The 12,164-nt window shown below is 41.0% G+C and overlaps 1 long non-coding RNA gene across 1 annotated transcript; it reads right to left on the bottom strand.

Moving 5' to 3' along the window:
- Positions 1 to 1,066: 1,066 nt before the first annotated feature.
- Positions 1,067 to 5,259, bottom strand: LOC311236583. The gene is made up of 3 exons (XR_014620226.1): positions 5,123 to 5,259; positions 2,389 to 2,473; positions 1,067 to 1,120 (listed from the first exon to the last, which is right to left on the bottom strand). It is a non-coding gene; the product is annotated as an uncharacterized lncRNA (long non-coding RNA).
- Positions 5,260 to 12,164: the final 6,905 nt, after the last annotated feature.

Raw genomic sequence — 12,164 nt, 5'->3', positions numbered from 1 at the left:
ATGAATCTTTCTGAAAATAACGCTAGATTATCAGTATTATATGTGTCATCATGCGCGAACAGAAGCAGGGGCTGAAATATCGCTTCTCAGTGCTTTTCCCGCAGCCAACGTCAGAAACACGCTCCGATGGTGGCGAAAGAAACATCGGATTAACCCAAGATTCGTAACATAGAGTCCTTACCTGGTCTTTGATGTCCTGCAAAAAGATTAATCCAATTCCTGATCGCCATTCCAAATATTGATTGCGTTTATTGATCCAACGTTATATGTCCGAAAGGCATAATCCACGCTGCTCTCAGTCTCCCCAGTCAATGTGTTATAACGATATTGCATGCCCGAGAAGGAAAACCTGGACCGGACTTGTTAGATCAGCGTACAGCCCAAGGGGAAGGGATTTCAATGATGTGCATTACCGGCTGGAAGGCGTAGGCAGCGGTATTTGCCCTTTGCGAGCTCAGACCCATTCCCAATGATAACATCAGGCTGGATGGATGAAAAATGTATGGATATAGCTAATAAAAGAAATAACGATTAAAACCCGAGATTTCTCGTGATTGGTCCTCAACGCATGGCGAGTTAACCCGACTTTTTCTGTGATTGGCGCTGAATGAGTTAAGAATATTTGAAGAAAATTTGGTCAAAAGGGACAATTTTGTGATAGAAAAAAAGCTTCTTTAAAACTCACATTTCACCTAAAATGCAGTAGATTATAATTTTACTCAACATAAAAACGTTTGATAATTTTTTTCTGAATGTCTGTTTTGTAGCAAGTACTTAGTGTTACATATTTCCCCATTCAGAACTACTACAGTGATTCGTCTCCTCATTAGACGGTAGACCATCACTAGACTACAGTGCCAGCATACTACAAAACATTATTACAACAATATCAATCAACACATTATCAAAGGTTCCCTGGCTAAAGAAAATATTTAAAACCTCTCGAAAATTTGCATGGAAAATTCTAAGGTGTGTGTGTCTGTGTGCGAGTGTGTGTGTGTGTGGTGGGCGTGTGTGTGTGTGTGTGTGTGTGCGTGTGTGTGTGTGTGTGTGTGTAATAGCCAACCATCTGGGCTTTCCTGTTGGATTCTTCTCTTCTCCATTCCATATTATCTACCATCTGTAAGAACAGAGAAACAAACTTATTTTAGTTCAATACCACGTTGGGCTATAGGTGATATGTCCAAACGTCGTATCGCTGTATATACTTTTTTTCAACGTCAATAATGATAAGACCTGATAATATATTAATAAATACTGCTTTAAAGGTTAATTTCTGCTTCTGACTGAAGGTCATGGTCAGATCTATTTATATAGCACAGAGGTTGACCAAAGTGCTGCACAGTACAAAGTACAAAAGTACTGTAAATACAATACTAATAAAAATACAACACAAGATGCACAATTTACACAAACAGAAATAGTACTACACATATAACAATACAAATACAACAGAAAAATACAATATAAAATGCACAGTCAAAATAGAGGCATGGATGTCCAGCTCAACCTGAATGAAAAGCCAGTCCTGTATAAACCAAGCAATTCACTCTGTTTTATGCTGCATTTATATAACAGCTTTTATCCAAAGCGCTTTACAATTTACTCCTCACATTTTACCCATTCACTCACACATTCACACCAATGGCGGAGGCAACCATGCAAAGTGCCAACCTGCACATCGGGAGCAATTAGGGGTTAAGTGTCTTGCTCAAGGACACTTCGGATTACCAGACGACTGCTCTACCTCCCCAAGACAATCTGTCTTTAATGAAAGATTCAAAAGTATAGGCTACTGTATATTTTCAGAACATTTCAAACATGAGGGAAATAACAGCAGTAAAAAGCTTCTTAAATTCTGGTTTCAGGCAGAGGAAAAGATAAACACTTTAATTACTTGGAAAGTAAACTTAACCAAATTAAACTCAAATTTGTGCTGACTAATTGTTATTGTGAGAAAATGCATTGCACTTTATTTAACCAGGTCATTCTCATTGGGATTAAGGATCTGGTCCTGGTCAAGACAGAAGCATTTAAAACATACATTACAGACGCTACAACGTTAAAATAAATACATAGAATAATATAATATAAAACACGTTAAAAGTCTGTGTTTCTGAATATCTCACTTCCTTTAACCCTGAACACTTGACTTTTAACGTGTTTTATATTATATTATTCTATGTATTTATTTTAACGGCTCTCGATTCACTCTTGATATTGTTTTGTATTGTCGACACATGCAAAACTACTGTACGCTACATAATAAATACTTAAATAATACATACTATAAATAAATAATAAATATAAATAATTGTCATAATTAAGAATAAGTCACAATTGGACAGTGAGATGCAAGGCTGTCCGCTGAAGAGAAAGGCTCGTTACCCTGTCGTAGGGAATGTCCGTCTTCATGTTTACCGACCAAGATGATGTCTGATTTGACCGACGTTCCGTCCTCAGCTTCGTGGCTCTGGACACAAAGACAAAAGGAACATTATGTCATTGTTCAAGAGTCAATTAACTGCCCAATTAAAACAGTCCGGGACACGTATGTACATATACAGTATACATACATTACACACGGGCACACATACCAGTGTCTCTTCCAACACGCCAGTCCCTCTGATCTCTATAGGCCTGTGCTGTGGCAGGTACAATGAGAAGGTTCTGGGTGTATTCACCGGCGTGGACAGAGAATGACCTACACACGTCATCGCTAGTATAGAGACATGGCTCCAGCCGCTGATAGGCCACACGCATGTTGACATGGCAGCCGATAGGCCACACGCATGTTGACATGGCAGCTGCTTACGGAAAGCCTCGTTCACATCCAGCCCGAATTCCTATTTCCTACAGGCTTCAAATAAAGTATCACGGGGAAAATAGGGCCATAGCCTACATGCGAAGTATAGGCCTATAAAATGACAAGATATTAGAGACACCGTGACTATATTGAGTGTCGGGGCTACTCGAGTAAATGATAACTTGCTGAATTACTTAACCCTTTCACTACCAAATGGTTAACCCTTTCACTGTGACAATACAGAAGGTTAACCCTTTCACAACCACACTACATAAAGTTAACCCTTTCACTACCACACTATGTGGTAGTGAAATGTTAACCTTCTGTAGTGTGGTAGTGAAAGGGTTAATACACGGTTACAATTCGAATAGATTTTTTTTTTTTTTAATTCACTGTATATTAAGTAGAACGTGACTATCTTGAACTTGCAGTCTGTGTGTATAAATTACTTATTCATCTCTATTCTATATAGCATTAGGATATACTACTACCCCGCATTGATTCTGGTGGACAAATATCATGGATTGGACTTGGTCCTAGCCGACCAAGACTTTGTTACACTAGTTCTTGTGTTTTTTTTTTAATGCTTTTTTTCATGCTGAATAAGGCTATTTCCTGAAATATCATCTAATCATCAACTAGCCTAGTCACCCCTTAAGAGGACAGCCCTAAATGGTAAATGGCTGCATTTATATAGCGTTTTTATCCAAAGCGCTTTACAATTTGTTCCTCACATTTTACCCATTCACTCACACACCGAGGGAGGAGGCAGCCATGCAAGGTGCCAACCTGCTCATCGAGAGCAGTTAGGGGTTAAGTGTCTTGCTCAAGGACACTTCGACAAGCTGTGGGAGGAGCGGGAATCGAACTGGGAACCTCCGGATTACCAGACGATTTCTCTACCTCCTGAGCCAGTCGCCCTAATGTGACCAAGAACGGAACAGCTTATTGCTGAGCCCTGGTGGGATCTGGTGACGTTGTTGTCCAAGGCGTGTGTTAAAAAGAGGAAGTGTCTCTTGCTGATGGGTTCAGTCGGAGCCTCACCACAGCCCAACACAGAAAACCCTCACGAAGAACCATCACAGTAGTTTGATGGTCATTTCAGTGTCATCGTGGCATGGTATTTAAATAGAATAGAATAGAATAGAATAGAAGATAAAAGAATAGAATAGAAGGAAGAGGAGAGGTTTTGAATAGGCTACAGATGAGTCTAGGCCAGGTTCTATTGTTTGGGATCGTGGTGGGGTTTCATTTAAAGTTTCAAGTGAAGTGAGGGACGTCAATGAAACAAGAGAAACATCCTGCCCATATGCACTTCACATGCAGATTGGTTTTCCTTGTTCTACAAATGTGTTGCTCTGCTCAGAGAGTATACTACTCTGGTCTGCATCCCCTTAACAATTGTGTGTATTGAGCCGTATTGTACCCATTCTGCAATCTGTTAATAAAATGTTCAATCAATCCCACTTTCTCACAAGTATGCAAAGGCCAAGCAGGTCAGCCTCGATCATGCATGAGTAAGAAAAAGGCAAAAAGCAGCTTATCGGCTATTGTTCACCAAACAACTTTATTTATCCTGCTTGATCGAGTTATTTGTATTTTTTATTCAAATGCAATTACATCTGCAGTGAAACAGATGTAAAAAAAATTATAATTATAATAATAACACTTATTTTTAAATGCATCCAAAGAACATAAAAAACGTGTTTAACTTTTTAACTAATTCTGCCAAATCATTTGGCAGCAGACAATATAGGCCCGTTTTCTCTGTTCCTTAAATAACATTTGAAGGAACAATAAAGAGAGTGAAGTCACTCAGGGTTTTGGTCCAAGTTGTACAAGAAGAAGAAGAGACTACTGAATAGAAGTTAGAGTATCCAGAGGAGGATGAAGGCCTGATTGATTGATTGAAAACGTTATTAACGGATGTGATGCAGACCAGAGAAAGACTTTCGTCTTGTTTACATCAGGGTTGTAATTTCAAAACAAATAATCAATCAACCCATACAGGATACACGGCAGGGTGGATAGCACAAATACTGCATATATATTGCAATAATAATATTGTCCCAGATGTCCATGAGCATCAATGCTCTATGTATAGAGTACGAGTCTAGACCTAAACACGTCAAAAGTCTAACTGCTGGTAACCCAACCTCTTACTAATACAATGCTATATTAAGGACCAACACCTGAAATGAATGACTTGCCCAAGTTCAACAGCCTCTCTATTCTATTCCTGTGGGGGAAGGAATAGCTGACGATGCGAGACAGAAACGACAACAACAAAAGAAGAAAGCAATGTTCAGTGTTCACCTGAAGTCATGTGTCTCAGAGATCGTTGAAATCCTCTATATAGTCTGCGTCAATGTCTGCTCGACTGTTATTGTTAAAACTAGCACGTTGACAGCCAAACAGACTAGCTACTGTACATAACTACAATCAGAAACTGCTGTCTGTGTGGAGTTCAACGTCACCGAGTGGGTGAGAGACTACAACGACAAGCTAGACGATCACGTGATCAAACCTAGACACGTGATCTGTATGCTCGAAAACAAATGACAATAGTGCAATTTGCCTTTGTGACCGAATGAGGGCGCTATAACATAAAGTAGCCTGCCGTGTGCTTGAAGGTTGAGGACACTTTTACACCGACATCAATATCCGTGGATGCGTTTCTGTCCTAAATAATAGTAATTCACCGGTGGAATACATAGTTATTCACTGGTCAGACTGTTCTTCTCAGACCAGTGGAATACATGCAGTAGAGTTAGTCACTGGTCAGCCTGTTCTTCTCAGACCAGTGGAATACATGCAGTAGAGTTAGTCACCAGTCAGACTGTTCTCCGACCAGTGGAATACATGCAGTAGAGTTAGTCACCGGTCAGACTGTTCTCCGACCAGTGGAATACATGCAGTAGAGTTAGTCACCGGTCAGACTGTTCTCCGACCAGTGGAATACATGCAGTAGAGTTAGTCACCGGTCAGACTGTTCTCCGACCAGTGGAATACATGCAGTAGAGTTAGTCACCGGTCAGACTGTTCTCCGACCAGTGGAATAGGCTACATTGAGTTATTCACCGGTCAGACTGTTCTCAGACCAGTGGAATACATACAGTAGAGTTAGTCACCGGTCAGACTGTTCTCAGACCAGTGGAATACATACAGTAGAGTTAGTCACCGGTCAGACTGTTCTCAGACCAGTGGAATACATACAGTAGAGTTATTATTCACTGGTTAAACATCCCTGTTATTTACAGTATTTGGAAAATACAAAATACTTGTATCTTTTAGTCAAATTACATTCCTTTCCACCAGTATTTTGTGGTTTATTTTGATACGTTTGTTGAAGGAGCTTTTGTATTTTGTAACAAGATACGTTTAGATGTATTTTTGCAGTTGGAAGGCAAGGTGGTGAGCTATGATCTGCGATCTGTCTAATTAGAGATGAGCGCCAGGTCACCTGCTCTGTAGGAAAGAGAATAGCAACCCAATACATGCTTACAGCTAAAGCATTGGCCCTCAGCTTCTTTCTTCTTGATTATCTTTAAATTTGAACAGTTTGCAGGCCCTCTTAACTGCAGTGTAGGCCTACTGATTATGAATACAATCTCGGTAGGCCTGCAAATGTAGCCAATAAAATACCCCTGTATTAACATTTAAAATGATTGGTATAGCCACATCTATATAAAGGTATTGATAATGTACTGTCATGCATTATGAAATGTATTATTAACACACTTTAGCACTCAGAATTCCTTATAACAATAAACACATAATTACAGTCAGAGTTTGTAATTCGCTTTACAATTATGTTATAGAGCTTCAAGCAGGTTGTACTCACTTATAATCCTAATCCATTACAACGTGTTTGCGTTAGGTTTCAACCTGACCAGTTGTGTTGATGTTGAAAGATGAAATAGGCCTATATCTCATTCTCTCTAAAATGTTGTTTAACCCTCCCATGTGTTTAGGTTGCTCAGCTATGCTAGAACATTTTAATCTAATCTAATCTAATCTAATCTAATCTAATCTAATCTAATCTAATCTAATCTAATCTAATGTTCTGTAGGAGGGGTTCTCTACCCCATCTAGGTGATAAATGTATCTTTATCTTTCATGATATTTCACATAGTGCTATAGATAGATAGAAACTTTATTGCCATTTCAACACGGTTGATTGGGATTTGTCTTGGTGCCACATATACAGTACAGACATTGTTAAAAACATACAATATAAAAACACAAGAATACAATCCCCACAATAAAAAGTTTTACACAAACAATTAAAAAGAAAAAATGCTACAGTACCTAAAATAAATTGCTCAGTGTTCCAGTTTAAAGTGCATATTGCCTTAAAGTGCATGTTGGCTGGTGCTAGCCCTTATTGTGCAAAGTGCCTGTACATTTGTACTTGAGTTCAGGTGACGGACAGCCTCGGGATATGTACTGTTTTTAAAACGGGATGTCCTGCACCTGAGACTTTGGAGTCTTCTGCCAGAGGGAAGGGGGTTAAAGAGGTCGTAAGCAGGGTGAGAAGGGTCCCTGATCACCTTTTCCCCTTTCCGCCTGATTTGTGTGGCATAAATGGAGGCCACAGAGGGGAGCTCACAGCCGATGATTTTTGACGCTGTGCGTACAGTTCGTTCTAAATGTCCCCTATCATGGACGGTGGTGTTTCCGTACCACACAGTCATTGAGAAGGTAAGGACACTCTCCACAGTGGCTCTATAAAAGCTGAGCATCGCCTCCCTGGACACACCAAACTTTTTAAGCTGGTGCAGGGAGTGGAGCCTCTGGTGGGCTTTGCTAATTATGAGGCTGGTGTTAACTTCCCATTTTAAATTATCATATATGGTGATGCCGAGGAATTTAAAACTGTCTACCCTCTCCACCTGCTGGCCGTTTATGTACAGAGGAGGGTGGACTGCCTCCCCGCGCCAGAAGTCAACTATAATTTCCTTTGTCTTAGAGATGTTTAAAAGCAGGTCGTTCTCCTTGCACCATACAGCAAAGCTATCGACTTCAGCTCTATAGGCCGATTCATCCCCGTTCTTAATTAGTCATTCAGAACGCAGCGGCCCGCCTGATCTCAAACCTACCGAAGTCGGCCCATGTCACCCCACTCCTTAGGGACCTGCACTGGCTCCCCATTGCTGCACGAATCCGCTTCAAGGCCCTCGACCTAGCATACCGTGCGGCAAAGGGAACCGCTCCCGCCTACCTCCGGTCAATGGTCTCTAACTACACACCCTCAAGACCCCTACGCTCTGCATCTTCTGGCCGCCTCAGACCTACTCCTATCCAAGCTCCGGGAGGGTCATCAAAGAGAAGCCGCCTATTCTCAGTCCTTGCCCCACAATGGTGGAATGAACTACCCACCCCAGTTAGGACAGCCGAATCACGTCCAATCTTTCGCCGTCGACTAAAGACGCACTTCTTCCATTATCTGAATTAAAAAAAAAAGAAAAAAAAAAAAAAAAATCTAACCCTAACTAACCGTACTGTCATGCACTTGTCCTAATAAACTAACCTACACTGTAGCACTCAACACTTTCATGAACATTGTTGCTCAGCTGATAGAGTTGTGCCCTTCCTGATGGCTTGTCGTACAGAACTTGTAAGTCGCTTTGGATAAAAGCGTCAGCTAAATGACTAAATGTAAATGTAAATGTAGTCCCACTACTGTTGTGTCATCCGCATATTTAAAAAATCGGACAGAATCAGAGTGGGAGGCACAGTCATTAGTGTATAGACAGTAGAGCAGAGGAGAGAGAACACAGCCCTGGGGGGCCCCGGTGTTCAAGGTCCTGGATCTAGAACAAATTACCTATTTTGACCACTTGTTCTCTGTCTGAGAGAAAATCTAGAATAAAATAGCACAGAGACTCATCAATTCCGAGCAATTTAAGTTTTTCAAATAGTTTAAAAGGCACAATCGTGTTAAACGCTGAACTAAAATCAATGCTTGTAAAGGCAGTCCTACGGACCAAAGTTGCCGTGAGGCTCCAGGTAATGCGTTGGTAGTCCGACAGGCTCCGAATTGCAGTCCAAAAGAAAAGATGATAAACATCCGATGTACTTTGTAAAATAAACAGGATTTATTTTAAAGCGAATTATGTATTATCCCACAATATCTGCCTATAACTATAAAACAAACAAAAAAGGGTTTGGTAAATTAACGTAAACTAGCAAGTGTACCGTACTGTTGACATGTGACAGTTCCAGGATGTGGTGAAGATACAGAATGGTTCCTGTCCTCGGAGGTCACAGAGCGAGCTGTCCTCGGAGGTCAGTGACAACTTTATACAGGCCGGCTCCATGGCTTTTACACTGCTGTGGGATCCAAGAGCGATCGCAATCTTAATTCAAACATACAGTAACAATCAAATATCATTACAGGCTATTAAGCTTGATTAAGGAATTTGTCAAGGAATTCCATTCTCATATCATGGGACTCTATGGGTGGGGACACAACCCAGACTCTGGAGAAACCTGGCCTAGACTCATACTTTGTTCAAAACATCTCCTCTCCTCTCCTCTCCCTTCTATACTCTTATATTATATTATTACTTGTATTATGCACATCGTTGTGGGCGAGACCCCCCGCATTTCACTGTATACCTGTATGCCGTGACAAATAAAACTCTTGTATCTTGTATCTTGTATCTATTCTATTCTATTCTATTCCAAGATAGGAGTCTGCTGCCAGAGCGTTGCATTCAATTATAGTCAACCTTTATCTCTACCTATCCCCCTCATATCTCACCTCATTTCCTAACGGATGAAAGGCCAGGTTTAATATACTATTCTTACAGGCAAATAAAACCTGTAACACAATACTTGACAAACACCTGGCACACAGGTGTCTCCCTCAGATTCACATGTGATGAATAGAGGCCGGGTTACTTAGGTGCCTTCGAGTGAGTTAATAAGATAAGATAAGACAAGATAAGATAAGGTATCCCTTTATTGATCCCCTTGGGGAAATCCGGGAAGACCAACAGTAATATCACCTGTCCTGGTATAGTGCTGAACATGAAGAAGGAGCTGGCATATGCTCAGAAAGAATGATATATATATATATAGAGAGAGAGTGAGAGAGAGAGAGAGAGAGAGAGAGAGAGAGAGAGAGAGAGAGAGAGAGAGAGAGAGAGAGAGAGAGAGAGAGAGAGAGAGAGAGAGAGAGAGAGAGAGAGAGAGAGAGAGAGAGAGAGAGACTAGAGGCTGGGCCGGGCCTGCTGATTGCTGTGTGAATGTTGTTCACGCCCACAGTACTCCTGGATCAGCTCCGCTCAGTGGAAAAGACCTCACCTTTACCTCTAGGACTCTTAAATGGGTACCACTGTTCCACACTGGTTCTTAACCCTTTCACTACCACTCTACAAAGGGTTAACTCTTTCACTACCACACTATAGACGGTTAACCCTTTCACTACCACACTACAGACTGTTAAACCTTTCACTACCACACTACAGATGGTTAACCCTTTCACTACCACACTACAAAGGTTAACCCTTTCACTACCACACTACAGACGGTTAACCCTTTCACTACCACACTACAGACGGTTAACCCTTTCACTACCACACTACAAAGGGTAACCCTTTCACTACCAAACTAACTACAGACGGTTAACCCTTTCACTACCACACTACAAAGGGTAACCCTTTCACTACCAAACTAACTACAGACGGTTAACCCTTTCACTACCACACTACAGACGGTTAACCCTTTCACTACCACACTACAGACGGTTAACCCTTTCACTACCACACTACAGACGGTTAACCCTTTCACTACCACACTACAGACGGTTAACCTTTCGCTACCACACTACAGACGGTTAAGGATATTTGTGATGGAGGCAAGCTGGGGGACGGGCAGTATACAGTCTAGCAGCGGAAAGGACTGTGTATATGGGACGAGACATTGTTAATCTGCTATTGTATCAGTCTTCATGGGTCTGTATGATACTTGTGGTGGAGCCGGCAAAAATAAAGCTACGTATGTATAGGAAACACTTACTTCCACTAATCATTAGAGGCTGAATTGATCGGGGCAGTGATGACTTGGATTTACGACTGGGACTGTGGACATCATTGCTGAGGTTGTAGCTGATGGTTTAAACATCCATGACACCTGACTCCCTGACAGCAAGCAGAACCAGTAGGCAGAGAGGTACAGAAGGAAGAAGGAGGGTTGTCAATTGTTGGCCAAGCTGCATAGCAGGAACTCTAAAGGGTTATTTATAAACCCACCTTAACCTCACACTGGAGACCTTACGTTTAATCCTGACCTAAAATAGAGAGGGGGCTTTTCCAATTTTCCAATAATAATAATAACTAGACAATTCCGCGCGGGGGAAATTGTGAAAGTGTGGGTGACGCCTGTGCACCGCCGGCCAACGGGGGAGAGGGTCTCTCGCGAGTCTCTATGACAAACGGTTCAAAGGATACAAAAAGTTTTTAGGAATAAAATGTGATATAAATCAGGGTATGAATGCGATATCAACAAACCCTTCTGTAAATACCTTCAGAACATAGATATGAATAGAACTGGAAGGGTTGGTGTATGTGAGTGCTACTGAAGTGGAGATTTCTGGCTCAGAGTATGAGGAAAAACTCTTAAAACTAATTTTTGGAAAAAACGCCTTCAAAGTTCACTCTCTCACTCTCTATATGAGCCTGTATCACACTTCTCTCTCCTCCTCTGTCTCTCTTACTCTCTATATGAGCCTGTATCACACTTCTCTCTCCTCCTCTGTCTCTCTCACTCTCTATATGAGCCTGTATCACACTTATCTCTCTCCTCTGTCTCTCTCACTCTCTATATGAGAAAAAAACAAACGAACTAAAACAAAAACGCAAAAAAACGAACGAACTAAAACAAAAACGTACTTTTCGAGTTTTCTGACTTTTTCAAGTTTTCGGATTTTTCCGAGTTTTTGGGTTTTCGGACTTTTCCGAGTTTTTGAACTTTTTCGCATTTTTGCTGTTTCCGAGTTTTTGGAATTTTCAGAGTTTTTGGATTTTTTCGGGTTTTCGGGTTTTCGGACTTTTCCGAGTTTTTGAACTTTTTCGGATTTTTGATGTTTCCGAGTTTTCGGATTTTTCCGAGTTTTTGGGTTTTCGGACTTTTCCGAGTTTTTGAACTTTTTCGGATTTTTGATGTTTCCGAGTTTTCGGATTTTTCCAAGTTTTGGGGTTTTCGGACTTTTCAGAGTTTTTGAACTTTTTCGGATTTTTGATGTTTCCGAGTTTTCGGAATTTTCAGAGTTTTTGGATTTTTCAGAGTTTTCGGATTTTCGGACTTTTCCGAGTTTTTGAACTTTTTCGGATTTTTGATGTTTCCGAGT

Source organism: Notolepis coatsorum (genome assembly GCF_963971535.1).
Source record: "Notolepis coatsorum genome assembly, chromosome: 1".
Lineage (NCBI taxonomy): Eukaryota > Metazoa > Chordata > Actinopteri > Aulopiformes > Paralepididae > Notolepis > Notolepis coatsorum.
Note: the sequence above shows the minus strand (reverse complement) of the source record. Positions and strands in the feature narration are given on the sequence as shown.